Raw genomic sequence first — 15876 nt, forward strand, 5'->3', positions numbered from 1 at the left:
ACATCATTCCTTTGGATATTTTTTTTTTTTTCATTTTCTGAGGAATAGCAAGGCACTACCAGCTTTGTCAGGGGAGGTGAATTACAGAGGCAACTCATTTTCTTCCTTCCTTCCTCTCCCTTCCTCTCCTCAAAAATGAGAAATGAAATGATTCCTATTAAGGTAACAACAGATAAAACAGACCCAATTGCTTTATAGCACTGGCTCAAAGCACACTGCTCTGCACAGAAATTACCTGTCTTATAGTGGTTTGCCTCGTATTCAGGGAGAGGAGAAAGATCTTTAGAATAAGGTCTTATAAAAACATGGACTTCTAAGGCAGAGCTGATCTGTAAGCTGCCTTCTAAAAGTCATATATAAGTGAGCCCCATGACAGTTCACATTACAGTTATAAATACAAAGGAGATAGAAGAGGCCTGACCTGGCACCATAGCTAGTCTTTGCCGGTGTTATTTTGCATTCCTGCAAGTCAAGTGAAAATCCTCAGGCACTGGCTGGGGTCCAGTGATATTTCCCCATGCCCTGGCCCACGTCCTCATCCAGGTTTGAAGCACGACAGTGCTTGGGGATTGGTGGTTTTTCTGAGACCAGCAGGCTGGCCCATGTAACCAGGGAGCACAGCCGGCGAGAGCACTGAGCCAGGGCCTTTCTGCAAGCCTCTTGGCAGCCCTGGAGAAACAGGCCTGCAGCACCCTGCTGCGCACCAAAGCCAGCCGGCACATGCCAGGCAAGCTGCATGTTGAGGAAATGGGAGGAAATGGTGTCGTGTGAGCAGGTGTCATCACACGTGGGCACCATGCAGGAATCAGGTGGGGGTGAGAGAGCATCTTGGCACTGATATGCCAAGGCAGCTTTGGCTGCTCTCGGAGAGGTTTGCTTCTTACTTCAATGTGACCTGTACCTGCTTCTGAGCTGTTTGCAGCACAGCATCGGGTGTTTCTGCATTAAAAAAAAACAAACAAACAAACAAAAAAACAAACAGGTTTTAGGCATCATACAGAAAAATGAGTTACGGCTACAGGAATGAGAGGAGGAAATCATATAATGGTAAAAACATATGGCAGGGAGTCCAGGAGGACATCTGCAGTGGCAGATACCTGATATTACTGACACATCTGTGCCTCTCAGTTCCCTGTGAGGGTTTCCATAGACCTTGAGGGACATATTCATCTTGTGGCTTCTTTGGAAAACTCCTTAGGGAACCACAGAGCAAGGCTGTCTTTGGCATATTCTGAGTACCAACTCAACGTGACAACATTCAGAGCAGCACAGGCCAGCAGTAAGGTGTCTGCGTGTGCCACTACTGCAACCCAGAGAACAAAATCAAGACACAGATGATTATCTGAAGCCCTTCTTCAACTATCTCTCATCCTTCCCCTTACCACAGCTGTTGGTTTGCTTCACGTCCCTTTCACACAGACAAACATTGGAGCTTTCTATTAATTTCAAGATGTTGTGAGAATCCCAGGTAGCAACAGTCTTATCACATTCTCCTGAGCCCCATGGACACACTTGGCAGTGTGGTATGTCCTCTAAATCTTGTCACACAGAGTCAGTAAAGTGTTATCTCAAAGCAAGTTGGCTTTTTATAGTTTTATTTATGGACTGTAAGATCCCTACTCCACATCAGGCCCAGAAGATGAGAAATGCTGTGGGTGTGAGGTTGGAAAATGTTCTTCCCTTGAACATATTCTGTGAAAAGAGAAAAAAGAAAAACCTCCTCAGTGACTTAATAACAGCTTCATTGAGAAGAAAGGGGAAGAACACCCCTCTGTATGGGTGAGTGAGCACTGGCACAGGTTACCCAGAGAGGTTTTGGAACCTCCCTCCTTGGAGATCTCCAAAAGCCACCTGAACGTGGTCCTGGGCTCTTGATGTCCATACTTGCGCTGGGGGTTGGACCAGATGGCCTCCAGAGGTTCCTGCCAATGCAAACCATTCTGTGATTTTGCGTGTGATTCAGCATTGTCTGGGATTTCCTAGGAAACTTCTGTTACCACAACAGCCAGGACTTCTTGAGAAAGTTTTTCTGTGCCACAGGAAGAAGAGTATAACAATTTGTAATTAAGGTCATGTTAAGCATCCAGGCCAAAAGTTATTGGTTTGTAACTAAGAAAACAAGGAGATATAAATGAGGAGAGGAGAGGAGAGGAGAGGAGAGGAGAGGAGAGGAGAGGAGAGGAGAGGAGAGGAGAGGAGAGGAGAGGAGAGGAGAGGAGAGGAGAGGAGAGGAGAGGAGAGGAGAGGAGAGGAGAGGAGAGGAGAGGAGAGGAGAGGAGAGGAGAGGAGAGGAGAGGAGAGGAGAGGAGAGGAGAGGAGAGGAGAGGAGAGGAGAGGAGAGGAGAGGAGAGGAGAGGAGAGGAGAGGAGAGGAGAGGAGAGGAGAGGAGAGGAGAGGAGAGGAGAGGAGAGGAGAGGAGAGGAGAGGAGAGGAGAGGAGAGGAGAGGAGAGGAGAGGAGAGGAGAGGAGAGGAGAGGAGAGGAGAGGAGAGGAGAGGAGAGGAGAGGAGAGGAGAGGAGAGGAGAGGAGAGGAGAGGAGAGGAGAGGAGAGGAGAGGAGAGGAGAGGAGAGGAGAGGAGAGGAGAGGAGAGGAGAGGAGAGGAGAGGAGAGGAGAGGAGAGGAGAGGAGAGGAGAGGAGAGGAGAGGAGAGGAGAGGAGAGGAGAGGAGAGGAGAGGAGAGGAGAGGAGAGGAGAGGAGAGGAGAGGAGAGGAGGCTTTTCTTCATGCTTTAGAGTCCCATTTCAGACAGGAGGCTCTGTGAGGCACAGTGTAATTGTAGCTTGTGAGTGACAGAATTAAGATGACTTGAGTAAACCTGCACCACAGACACAAGCTGGATGGGAAGGAGAATGAATAGCATATTTTGATAGACATAGGGCATCTGTCCTGTGCTCCTACTCAGGAGCTATTTAAGTTTGCCTGTAGAGCAAACAACGTAGTTTCTCTGAGCCAAAAAACATTTTCCTCTTCCTTCAAAATCAAAAGCTTGAAATGTTTCAGAAAATAGGGGAAAGCAACACTAGCATCTGCATAGGTGAGCCACTCTTTTTTTGATAGAAAACATTAAACAAGAAGTGTTGGTTTTATGATTAAGGAGTCAAAGTGCATGTGAGCTGGAATACAGACCATTTCTGGGAATACCTGTGCTGGAAGGAAGTCTTTGCTCACATCTGTGAGCTTTCACAGGAGTGCAGAGAGGCACCCAGCTCCCTGCAGGCTGCCCCCAGCATGGTGTAGCACTGCACAGTCCGCTGCCAGCAGCAGCACCCCGGAGGCTGGCTAATGGGGCTGTCATCGCCTGCCACCCTCGCGCCCACAGGGGCACCTGCGAGACTCCAATGGGGTCTGCTGGCTGCTGGCAGCATAAGCAGCAGTTCAGCTGGGGCTGACACTGCTGCAAGCTGTACTTGTTGCTTCCCGGCTGCCTGTTTCCTATGATTCTTGTCTAAAAGGGCCCTGCGTCAGCAGGGACACCGTGGGTTCTCTGTGGCTGCAAAGTGCATCCAGCCTCTGTCCCCCAGCTGCATGGGTGCTCAGCCAGTGGTAAGCCCAGGTCAGCACTTCTGGAGTCTCATGTGGCTCTGGGGACAGGAGCAAACTTTGTCACCTCACCTGCTGACTCAGGATGCTTCAACATGTCGATCTCATGTCCCTTTTCTCTGATCCTCTCTCCCCCCTTTTCAGGAAGCAGCTGTTTACTTCTGCTTGTCAGCTGGTTAGCTGGCCGCATTGCTGTTTTCAAAAAGAAAGGCGTCACTGGTTGTGCTCTACCACAGATGCACTCACTGACCTTCCAACACTTTCTCAGCATAAGGGCCATTCCAGATTACAATCAAGAGAGCCAGTCCAGAACGGCACTCCTGTTCCATGAGAAAACTCACTGATCTGACATTTGCTTTCATTCTGAACTGGGATGAAACCCCACCACACTGAAACTTTCCATGTCATTGAAATTCTTAGCATTTCATTGAGGAGAAACTGTTTTTGTTGTTGTTGCGGTTGTTTTCTGAAATGCTAATGTGTTTGCCAAGGTAACAATAATTTCTGTCAGTAATGCTGGAAGGTTGCTGTACAGTGTCAGATAAAGTTTATGAAATATTAACATGTTAAATTTAGTGATTCATTCAGATATATTGACTTCATAATGGAACATAAAAACATACTCAAATAAGGTATTCAAAATATTGTGAGCACATCAAATATAATTGTGAAAATAAAGACAGCCTATTTTAACCTGATTTTTGAAATGTAGTTGAATTATTTTTTCTTCCAGTGGTACCTATTTGACAAAATACATTTTTCTGTCTTCTGTTCCCAGACTGTGGCTGCTTCCAATAATCATATGATGGCCTGATTCAGCTAAATTGAGTATGCAACACAACTCTTCAGTGAAACAGCTTTAGCTTCCCTTCAGCTACTTGTTCTTGTGCCCATGGCTTTCCAAGACTGTATCTGGATGAGGGACACTGTTCACTAGTCTTCTGCAAGACCCCTAGACCTTTGCAGCTCCCTATTGCAACGCGCTGTCATATCCATTAAGGAAGGGCTCCCAAATGGCCTGTTGTGTCAGCTATTTCACAGGGATGTACAAGTACTGCTCCACAGCTGAGCAACTCATATTGCTCCCCTGGGCTCGCCTAGGAGCAGTTTTGCTGCTTTTCATTTTCCTGCTGTTGGTGATGTTGGTATTTTAAGGAAACTTTTGGGAGCTCCTGTGGCAAGATACATGTTGGGACCATTCAGGCACTCTAATTAGTGCAGAATATGTCTGATTTCAGACCCTTGGTTCGGGATAAGAGAATATTAGGCCAACATTCAGCACTAACCTGCGCTGATTTCTAATTAGTTTCTGTTTTGGGCTTAAAAGGCTATCTTCTAACACTACAGCATTGAATACTGTGGGCCCAGAGACTGCTTTGCTTTCCTTGAGACACTGCAGTTAGCTACAGTGAAATGGCTCAGGCAAGCTTTTTATGGGTAAAAGAAAGTTGTGTCTTAGTGGCAAGAAAAGAAAATTCAAATGTCATGTGAGTCACTTTCTGATGGTACCTAGACTGGCTGTCTTTCTGGAAATCCTGCAAGGTTCATCCATCCTCTCGAACTTTGGGGAAGGAATATCTGAGACATGGATAAAAAGGTGATTTTTCAAAGTGATTGTAGGGCATTAGCATTGCTGTGTGAATGCTAAACCTTGTGAAAGCACCCAGTGGGGTTCCAGATTTATGAAAGGTTTCATGTATGGTCTCTCATGATGGGTCTCTTACTGTTTGTGGCTTCTTGCTTGCTAAATTGTTTAAAAGACAGAACTAAGATGCTTGCTTGTTTGTTTGTTTGTTTGTTTGTTTTTCCCATGGACATAATACTTCTTTATGGTGTTCACAATTAGGATACTATTGGAAGAATATGAGATCACCACATTGATGTCAACAGTCAACAATATGCAAAAGAAGGAAAAGCTAAGACCAGTTTAAGATTGTGCCAGAGCTCAGAGAGAAACTTATCCAAGTATGAAAGGGAGCATCCCAAGTTTTGCATTAATGATAGGATATGAATAAATACAGGCTAAATCCAACTCCAAGAAGATATTGAGGCCTTGTGAATAAAATGAGCATCTTTGCATCTGCCTCATTGGTGAGGTAGTTAGGTTCCTTCAGATTGCTCTCTTCTTGTGAGCTTGCTCTTAGTGCCTAGTCTTGAATAAGAGACCCTTCACCTTACCACTTTTCTTGCCATAGACCATCCTCTGAGGATGTTCTCACATCAGGGGATGTTCTCACAGAGAGGACCCTGCTCCCCTCTTCCTCAAGAGGGGACTTGACTCTGTCTCCTGGATGACTGCTTTAACTGTTAGTATTTTGCTGAAGTAGGAGTAATGACATCTCTTCATCCAGGCTATGGTGTTGCGTGTCCAGTCTTTCCATCTCTAAACTCCCTGTTTGCTGCACTGGGAATGTATGTCTCAGGAAAGGTTAGGAATTCCGCTCCCATAGCCAGGACCTTCAAAATTAGAAGGTAACAGTGCTTGGTATCATTATGGCCATGTCCTTGTAGTTCTAACTTAGAAGTGGAAAAATAGCTTCCAGATACAAATGTTATCATAAAACAGGTGTGGGAGAGGTAACTTATTTTTTCGCTGCTGACCAGCATATCTCTAGCTGTCAATTCAATTAAGTCAAAAATACCACAAATATTTGGGCACAGTGATAATGGGAAGATGCTTTAAACACACCAAAACCCAAGAAACAGTCATGAGCATGTCTCCAGACTAGCTACTCCTGTGCAGTGGTTTCTCTCCCAGAATTAAAAAAGAGAAATTCAAAGGAATGAACCCACCCTTTGTCTCTTTACATCTTTCAGATGTTAAGCTTTTTATGACATGGACTATCTCTTTGATACTTTAGTACAAAGTGAACAGAGTTGAATCCCTAGAGCAGAACTTTAAAAGGTACAGCTTTAACTTTCATATAAATGTTTATTAATTCTCAAGATAAATTCTATGTGGGAGTGGCCATTTACTGGACACTAAATGCCTTATCAACTGGCATCAATAGACAAATTGAAGTCTTTTCCTGCAGGGCTTTATTTTTCCCCTCTTCTCTATTTCCCTCCTCCTTTGAAATGCTTCATTTTGCATGTTTCTCTTTGCTAGGCATTTTTAAAGTGCTTCTGGCAGAAACATTTTACAAGAGAGGAGGATGCCCTGGGCTTCTTCCTGGAAACTAGGAGACTCTGTGTGTGGGGAGGCTGACGCCAGCCATGCAAAGCGGGTAGGTCTGCAAAGTCTTTTTTACTTTGAATAAACAATTGAAATCCATTATTTACCACATGTATTGTAAACATCTGTTGCAGAGAAGTCTTCTTATTGTATGCCTGTAGTGAGTAGGGCAAGTCCAGCACAGGAAGAAGGAAGGACCAACCCCCTTAGCAGAATGAATTACTCAAATTCATTTTAAAGCCACCAACAAACAACTGGTGGATTGGATTATCTTATGCAGAACATAAATAAGAAATATTCAGGACACCTATATGACACTCTGACTCCAACAATATGAGTGGGAGATATGACACTAGCATTATAGAGTCCAAGCAGAGTTGTAATCTTTCTTTTTTTTTTTTTCTTAAAAAAAAAAATCAAAAAGACCTGCTCCATTTGATTGCAAAACAAGTGGTAAAGTTGCTATTGATTGAGGTACTAGACACACATTTCTTAGGAACATCCAGGATAGATAGCTATGGAAAAAGTGAAAATACTGTGTTAACTCTAAAAAAGGAAATCCTGTGATAACATTAAGGACCTTGTCAAAGGACATTTCCACAGTGCTACTGGCTGACTGAATTCAGTTCTTTCAACTAGTCATTAGTGCTTTTCAGTTCAGTTGTTGTCATGGCCTTACACCTACAATTTGTTAAAAAATAGATAGGTGAGAATTTCAATTCTCTGCCGCACTGCACTGAAGAGTCTTCATGAGGGAAAAAAAAAAAAAAAAAGGCATTTATTTTTGAAAATATTTGATTTCTACAGTAAAAGATTAAATAATTAAATAATAATAATAATAAAAAAACTACCTCAGCTGTTGAAAGTAGTCAGAATTAGAGCTGAAGTTTGGTTCTCTCATTAAAAATTCTGTTTTCTCACAGCTGATCAGATACAAAAACTGCTTTACACTCTTGTATCATCAAACCTTTTCCCTATTTTATATTACCTGCTATAGGAAATCTCTTTTCAGACTAATAGTGTACATTCCTGTCCTTCTCTTTTTTGACCATATTGATGGTCCCACTCTCTTAAGGCTGGCCTTGAACACAAGACACTTTTCAAGTTCCCAGCAGAAGATGAAAAAATCTGAATATGGCCCTGTAGAATTCAATCCCGCCTAATGTTTTTTGGTGATATCATAATATTATAGTTGAAACTACCAAAGACAAGCTTATCTTTCTCAACACTAAAGAGAAGCAATTCACAGAATATATAGTAAATGGTATTTCTTGTATACTAATACCCCACATGTCAGTAGAAAGGTTGTAGAAGGCAGTGAGAGGCTAGCCTCCAAGAATGGTATGCTGCAAACTACTCAATTTTGCCTCAGACAGAAAAAAAAAAAAAAAAAAAAAAAAAAAAAAAAAAGTTAGTGATACCTTCTATATCAGATGGAAGATATATGATGGTGTATGATCATTAGATAAAATTATTGTTTTAAACAATTTTATACTTTAAAAAATGAAAAAAATAAAACTGACTGGACACAGTTTTTCATTCAAATGAGACAAATTTTGTTCAATTTGAACATTTTTATTGGGTCAGGGAGGGAATTTTTGGTGTTCCTTGTATCATTTTCCTGCTTTGCTCTCTTGCTTTTTCATGAAAATGCAGGGGGGTAAATTACATAGTAAAGAGCTGGAAAACCTCTGTGTTACTTTCATTTTGATTAGCACATAATAAATTGAAATGAAATTCTTCGTTTAAAGCTCAAAAATTAGAAACTTGTAAACATCAGCAAATACCTTTAAATAAGCTAAGAATCAGTTATACTTTTTTTTTTTTTTTTTTTTTTTTTTTTCCCTAAGTTGCCCTCTTTCGTTCAGACAGGAATAGATCACCGTGATATCAACCAGGATGTCACAAAAAGCCTTAACTACAGCAGCAAAAGTGATGTGTATAGAGTTAAAAATTATGGATTTTACTACGCATAAGAAGCTGTACATTGTATTATGCTGTACAACTATCTAAATGTAAGAATAACACAAGAACCTGTGATATTTATTTGTCCAGCTTCTACTTTTGTTTTCCTTTCTTGCTGATTTTTTAAAGCAAAGATCCTCTATCATATTGAGCAGGGTAGCTTGATTTACTAAGCACAGGTTATTATTACACAGATATATTGCACAAGTGAACGCACTCACACCATTAATCTCTGGAGTACTTCTGTCACTCCAACTATGGATCTTGCCAGGAAATGTTAGCCAAGAAAAACCTCTCCAGCAAAAGGGAGTTTCTAGTGACTTTCATAATGGACGAATCATCCTAACTGTACAAGCTAAAAACTTGTCAAGACATGGACTCTGATGCTGGAGATTGTTTGGTCATTTAGTCCCTTCCTCTATCAGTGCAAGAATGTTCTCTACACAGTGTTTTGTGCAATGTGTTGTCCAGTCTGACTATAAACAACCTCACTTTATGGCCCATTTTGTTGTGGGCTTCTACTTACAGTTTAACAGGCTACAGCAATGTATTGTTGTTATCCAACCTACAGTTCACTTTTCAAGTGTAAATCATGATTCTCAAGGCACCCCAGAAACTCTGTCTCCTCTCAATTGATATAGATCATGGACCTTCTGAGACACCATTTAAACCTTCAGCATTGCTGCTAGACGAGCTATGTGCATTTAGTGCTTCCCAGCAGACCAAAGGTCAGTGTCACCAAATATGAATGAAGAGAAAAATGTATAGTTCAAGAATCTTAGCCTGTATCTATATTCTTAAAGGCATTAAAATATTACCTCTGTGTCCCGCAGTAACATTTATATGTCTGTTAGCTCAGCTCTGGTTACAGTTAGACAGACATTGGCTGACTGAAAACTGTCCAAGTATCAGCAGAAAAGGCCAACAGGTAGCCATGGCAATGTCAGCTCCTGCTTTCACTTGCAGAGTTCACAGCCGGTGACCTTTGCTCTGTGCCTAATCCCAAAGGTCCAATTTCCCTAAGCATTTATTTTTAAAATATTGACTTAAAGGGAAGGGACAAAAAAAATGTGGAATGTGTCCTGAACACCCATAGGAAAGGAAATGGTTTAGAGACTGATGCTGTTGCCAGGAGATTTGGAGCACTGGATTTGAAAGGCTCATTAATATAAAGACCAGTCCAGGTCTCTGACTGCAAGTGAAAAGATAACATGCTTTGGCATAGACAGTGACAATGCTGTCCAAAACAGTTGGAGTTTAGTGGTGGCAGAGTATGAAGCAACGTGAGATGAAAGACTCACTTTCCCAGCACCAAAGGATAGGACTCCACTTTTGAAGGTGAAGCCACCCCAAAACGGGACCCTTAGATAACAGGTTAGAAGCTGAGGTGGAAGGCTACACATCAAGGAGCAACCTTGTGCCCTTCACTGTTCAGGAACCTCCTTGAAGAGCCCTCAGAAGAAACAATTGTTTCTTGTCAGCTTTCCAGCAGAGTAAATGTGAAACACAGAAAGTTCAGTGGGTGAAATATTATTTTCTCATTTCTTTCCTCAGAGTAGTTCCTAAAAGTACAGAAAATAGCCAAATACTGTTCATGTTAATGATGGAGCACTTTAGGTTCCTGTGGCAACTCATACTTAATTGTCTTAATGGAAAGAGAACAAGAAAAGTTTTAACTTTTTACAAAAATACAGTCAATTTTTCATCATTATAGCAGGAATCACTTATAGGCTAATTGCCCGTAAATTATGCATACCTCCTTCAAATATTAATATTAGCATATAATATCATGAACTTTATGTGAAAACTGAGGAAGGTGATGTGGCATTCTACAAATGTGAATTTCTCACCTTAGAATTAAAAAACACTAATGATGATAGTTTTAGCATAGTTTAGTCCCCTGTGTAAACAAGTGACCAGGGCTTTGAAGAAAACCTAGAGCACTTGGCTGGGTCTAGCCTAGCAGTCCTGGAAAGGCAATGTACATGTGAAGTCAACTGTCAGGAAACACCTGTTTAATGCCAGGCTTGTTAGAAAATATAAGGATGAGAGATGACCTCAGGTCTGCAGTGAAGAAGGGAATGGTGGGCTTAGCTGAGTGTGTTGATATAGATCCCTCAGAAAAAGCAGAAGGCATCACCTCAAGTATGAAGATTCTGTGGGTGGAGAAGAAATGAGTTTGTCTGGGTTCAGATAAAACTAATTGGTGGCATGGGCTCCTGCGGCAGCCATAAATCTAAGATTTAGTCTGTCTTAGAAACACTAGTGATTAACAGAGGGGAAACTGAGGTAGGGGGAAAAAGAGCAGACTGCTGAAGTCAGTGCTGTAACATGTTTTGGTTAGGTTTGTGAAAAGCTTGATTGTACTGCTATTGAGTTCGAGGAAACTGACACAGACTTTCTCTGGCAGATGCACTTTAGTTTTAAACAAGACAAAGCCATGTTCACTTGAAACTGAAAACCTGGATGACAGGTTCATATTTACTATTGAAAAGCAGTTTAACCAAAACAAAAGTCAGTCCGAGTGTGAGGTCCAATGAGGAAGATATAAGAAGTCCATATTCTGAAAAAGACAGAGAGCAATGGAATTGGTGTCCTGCCTGATTTTGCACAAAGCTTTCAGCTCAGAGCTGATGGAAAATGTCATTCTTCTGGTTTTTGTTATTGCCTAAGTAGAGACATTTTTCACAACCCTTTCCTGCAGATGATTCACATCCTAGCTGCTTAGTTTTGATTCTTAATGTCAGATTCATAATAACATTATTAATAACATTAATTGATTGTTCTACAGAAGTAAATTTTAATCCAGTACAAGTAACCCGGGGAGGCATATGGCAAGTAGCCTGCAGCAAACTAATCTACCACTGACACAACCCCTTCCACCCTCTAAATGCTTTAACTTTGCCAATGCTTTTGTTTTTTTTTTTATCCAGTACTTGCGCACATCATTTGCATTGCATGTATTTAGGGCAGGATTAGCTTCTGTTGGAATATTTTCTCTGAAATTAAATCCCACTGCTTTCATTCTGCAACTGAAAATCCCTTCCAGAAATTCTTTCCAGCCTCTCAGTGCTCTTTATAGGTACCCTGTGGCTGCTACCCCTTCATAACAGAAACCTCATGCATTTGCACTCAGCTGTCCAAACACGTGGATGACCTGGACAGTTACAATCAATCATTCAATGCTTTTGTCTGTCCTGCTTTAGCTTTTTGGAAACAACTCTTCATTTTCTCCATGTTTGTATCAGTGTAACCTCAAATCAGCAGCTCTTCATCACAGTATAGTACCTTTAGGAAACACACTAACAATTGTTAAAATTAAGGGAATGAAGAAAGTGAGCAAGCATATGTTGACAGGTGCACATAATCCAACAGTTTAATGTTACCGTGCTGGAACATAGCTTCCTGAATAAGGGAGGAAAGAGCAGATATTTTTTCTTCAAGTTGTTTCAGTCCTAGAATTTCCCAAGGGACAAATTTGCTTTAGAGCAGATGTATTTCCTTCAGATTTTGAGCGCACCTGCACATGATTTGGAATGTGTTTCAAAATTTGAAATCTATAAAGATTTCTTCATCCTTTGACTGCAACATATAAAGAATGTTTCAAATACAGCCTATTGAAAAACGTGTCACTGTGCAGTAGACTTGCACACAGACTGATCATTCATTTCACTTAATATTCCGTTACAAAGGCAGACAGGGGTGAAATGAGAAATACCATAGCAAGATTAACAGGACAGTTGAAACTGAACTTGCTCAGAAATTAAATTTTATACTGGAGACACAAGAAAGAAAGAAAAAAAAATACTTAATGACCTTTTCTAGACAAAATGCCAACATAGGCAACTAATTCAGATTTCAAAAATAATAGAGGTCATGCTTTTCACCTTGCTTTGCAGCACGTCTTTGCTGTCATCTACTGCCTGGAGCTTCATGAACTGGAAGGACATGCTATCATAATATAATTTTGCTTTGTACTGCTTAATTGCAGTCACATTTCTCCCCACATGTGGTTGCTTTTCAGTGGTTGGTAAAAGCAATTCCTGCACACAGAGGTTAAAACTACACAATGTTTTCTGCCAAAAAGCACCACTTAAAGCCAAGCTATTCATAATATCTGTGTTATTAGAAGCGTAAGGTCACTTTTTCCAGTCAGATGGTGCCTGATCTAATGTCCATGCAAGCTGATGGAAAGGTTCCCAATTATTTAGTGAATACTGGATTAGCTCAAAATTCACAACAAAAGGAAGCAAAGAAAGGAGACTGCAGGCCAGATCTTTAGTGAGTGGAGTTTGCTCTCATAGCTTTATAGAGTTATCATGGGTTTTCTGGTGTTGGTGTTTTTTCTTTAGCTATCAAAGATCCAACATATGATGAACTGAGGGAGCTAGGTCTGTAATCCAGTGGTGCCCTGTCTGCCAGGTGGATATAACCACTGGGTGGGGACACAGGTTCTCCATGAAGCCCTGAGGTACTGCAGTGATGCCTTTGCCATGGCCTAGTTACAAGAGGAAGGTGGGAAGATAATCTTCTGAACTACATGAAATCTTGTGACTAGGGCACATCCTTGGGTTGTAGGAGAGGAAGTTTCAACCAGAGCCCAAAGCCTTGCATTTCCTTGGCAAGAAAATGTGGACAAAGCACATATCATGGCTAATTTTGGAAGGCAGGGAGAGCTTGGACACAGTTTACAAGCTGTGTCCCAGATAAAGGCTCAAAGCATGTGTAAGAGCCTGAAGTCCCCTTCGCCCCACCCCACCCCCCCTCCCATTCCAAGGGATATATCAGGCTAGGGAGGATACTAATGAAAACAGGTACCTGCACAATACAGGAAACTGCCTAATGCCTAGCTACATGCTAGGTTTGTAAGCCTGGGGTTTGGTAAAAATGTTCTCATCCTAAATTTGACCTTCTTCTAAACCCAATGTTCTCATAAGAGTTGTCCAAACTAAATAGCCTGCCCTGGTGTTTTGTGTTCCTGGTCAAACCTTTGACTGATTCTTAAAAGGCAGACTATAGACAGGTCTTATACAATGTGGATTTAGTGTGCTCAAGCACATCTCCAGACCCCTCCACAAACAGCAAGTTTAGATCCACCAGACTGTTCATTAGACAGTTTCCCTCTTAAGAGCTCACAGGTGCATTTACATGGGTATCTTGTGCTAACAGGAGGTGATATTTAATGATAGAAGTGGTCTCAGCCAAGCCTTGTATTAATCATTTATACAGATTCTCCATTCATAAATGTTATTTCCATCTGCCTAAGGAAATCCTCTGTGCCTATTTCCAAAGGCTGTGATTTCACCATCACTCAGTCATTCTCAACACCTATATTTTGTGCATACATTGCTCAGAGGTTGCTGCAGCCAGGAAAATGACTGCATTAAAAAAGCACTTTTTTTTTTCTTCTTCTTATCAAAATAGCCCAAATGGTATTTAGTGTTGATTGTGATGCTACTAAAGGGAATAATGAAAAATATGCAAAAGGACTATAATACTATAGCCGAATAGCTAGAGACATAGATGTCCCTCACTTCATCCAATGCAAAACTTTCAGAAAGTACTCCTAATTAGATTTTATCTTGTGCAAACTGTTGTGAAGATTGCCTAAGTTGTGCTTGAAGATATGATCTGAGAACAGTGATGCCGCATTCCAAGGAACAGTGACAACGTTTTAAAATGACAAATTTGTATACTAGTATCTGAAGGCAGAATCTGGCTTACACTATCTTGATCACAGGTGACAAAGCATCATTATAGCCTCAGTTGCCCACTGTAAATTTATGTGCCTGTTAAGAAGGAGCCTCATCCTTTCATCTGTCACCAAAAGTGATTTGATATGGAACTAAGGTTGGAATTCCATAGTGCCATAGTCACAGTTATTCACATGGACTTGAATGTCTATTATCATAGTAAGCATCACCTAAACACCAAGTGTCCAGTCTTAATGGATTGATTTATTAACCTGTATCTGCCTGCTTCTACTGGCTTAGCCCTGTGGAGTGTGTGTTCTGTACCACTGAAAGTGAATTTGAAGTAATTACCAGGTATCTATAACAACTATTTTAAAAATTCTCCTCAAAAGTTCAGAACATTTCTTGCAATGTACATTTTTTATTTGGTTAAGAAAAAATCCTTCCATTTTAAAAGTAAGTGTTTAGAGTCAGATCCTCCATTACTGTGATCTCCTCTCAAACATTTGAGATGACAAATTTGTAATGTATAACTTACTTTAGAATCATGTGAAGAGCCTTTTACACCAGTGGACCAACACAAAGTTGATTCTGTGGAAATGAAAACCATACTCTAAGCATTTGGGAAAAAAAAAAAAAAAAAAAAAAAAAAAAAAAAGCATTCCTTTAAAAATACCAATGAGCATTTAACACAATGAGAATTACTCTTCTAATTGAAATGGGGGCTTTAGTCCCACTACACCTAAAGTCCCCCCATGACTTCAACGACAGTAACAGGTTCTGCAATTCTTGTAGAGCTGGATGACTTGAAACCAACACATATAAAAAAGCAAATCAATCCATAGGTGTTGCCCAGATATTCCAAACTCTTCTGGCTGACATACGTGCAGTTCCTGTCCAAGTTTCAGAGAATAAATCAGCACTTACTGCCCCAAAGCCAAATCAGGACACAACGCAGGACACGTTCTTCTTTTGAGTTTCCTCAGTTCCCTGTACAGTCCCAGTCTGTCTGTCTCGGCTCTTCCTCTTCCTGATTCACACAGCTCTTCTGAGTCCCAAACAAAGGATGCTCAATGCAAATAAAAAGATAGGGTATTCTAAATATTTGGTATGGGTGGGATTTTCCCCACTTGCTGACGTAGGAAAAAAAAAAAAAAAAAAAAAACAGATAAGGCACGTTGCCTAAACTAAATGTCCCTAGTAGCCAGCTTGGAAATGCATGCCAGCCAGCAGAAATACTTTGATTAAAGCATCAAAAGACAATAAAAGTAGTCAAAGTGGGGATGAGTGAAAAGCAGCCCCTGCCAATAGCCACTGGTTTTGACCTTGGATCATGTATCCTGGACCTACTTTCCCTGTTGTAACAGCTCCAAGAAATGACTTTCAGTGCTTTAAGGATCGTCCAAGTGATATGTAATTGCTAAGACACGGGAGGGAGGGAACTGGAGGATGGGGAGAGGAACAGAAAGAAGAAATGTGTGGAAAGCCCAAATACTTATCTC

The 15876-nt window shown here is 41.1% G+C and overlaps 1 long non-coding RNA gene across 2 annotated transcripts; it reads right to left on the minus strand.

The window, feature by feature from the left end:
- Positions 1-890: 890 nt before the first annotated feature.
- LOC101801630 (uncharacterized) lies at positions 891-15755 on the minus strand. 2 transcript variants are annotated; one of them, XR_011807857.1, is made up of 5 exons: positions 15302-15755; positions 14913-14965; positions 3614-3733; positions 1805-1922; positions 891-1692 (listed from the first exon to the last, which is right to left on the minus strand). It is a non-coding gene; the product is annotated as an uncharacterized lncRNA (long non-coding RNA). The 2 variants fall into 2 exon arrangements; XR_001187199.5 differs by having other exon boundaries at positions 1805-2029.
- Between the last annotated feature and the right edge of the window lie 121 nt (positions 15756-15876).

The sequence above is a fragment of the Anas platyrhynchos genome, chromosome 3 (genome assembly GCF_047663525.1).
Source record: "Anas platyrhynchos isolate ZD024472 breed Pekin duck chromosome 3, IASCAAS_PekinDuck_T2T, whole genome shotgun sequence".
Classification (NCBI taxonomy): Eukaryota; Metazoa; Chordata; class Aves; order Anseriformes; family Anatidae; genus Anas; species Anas platyrhynchos.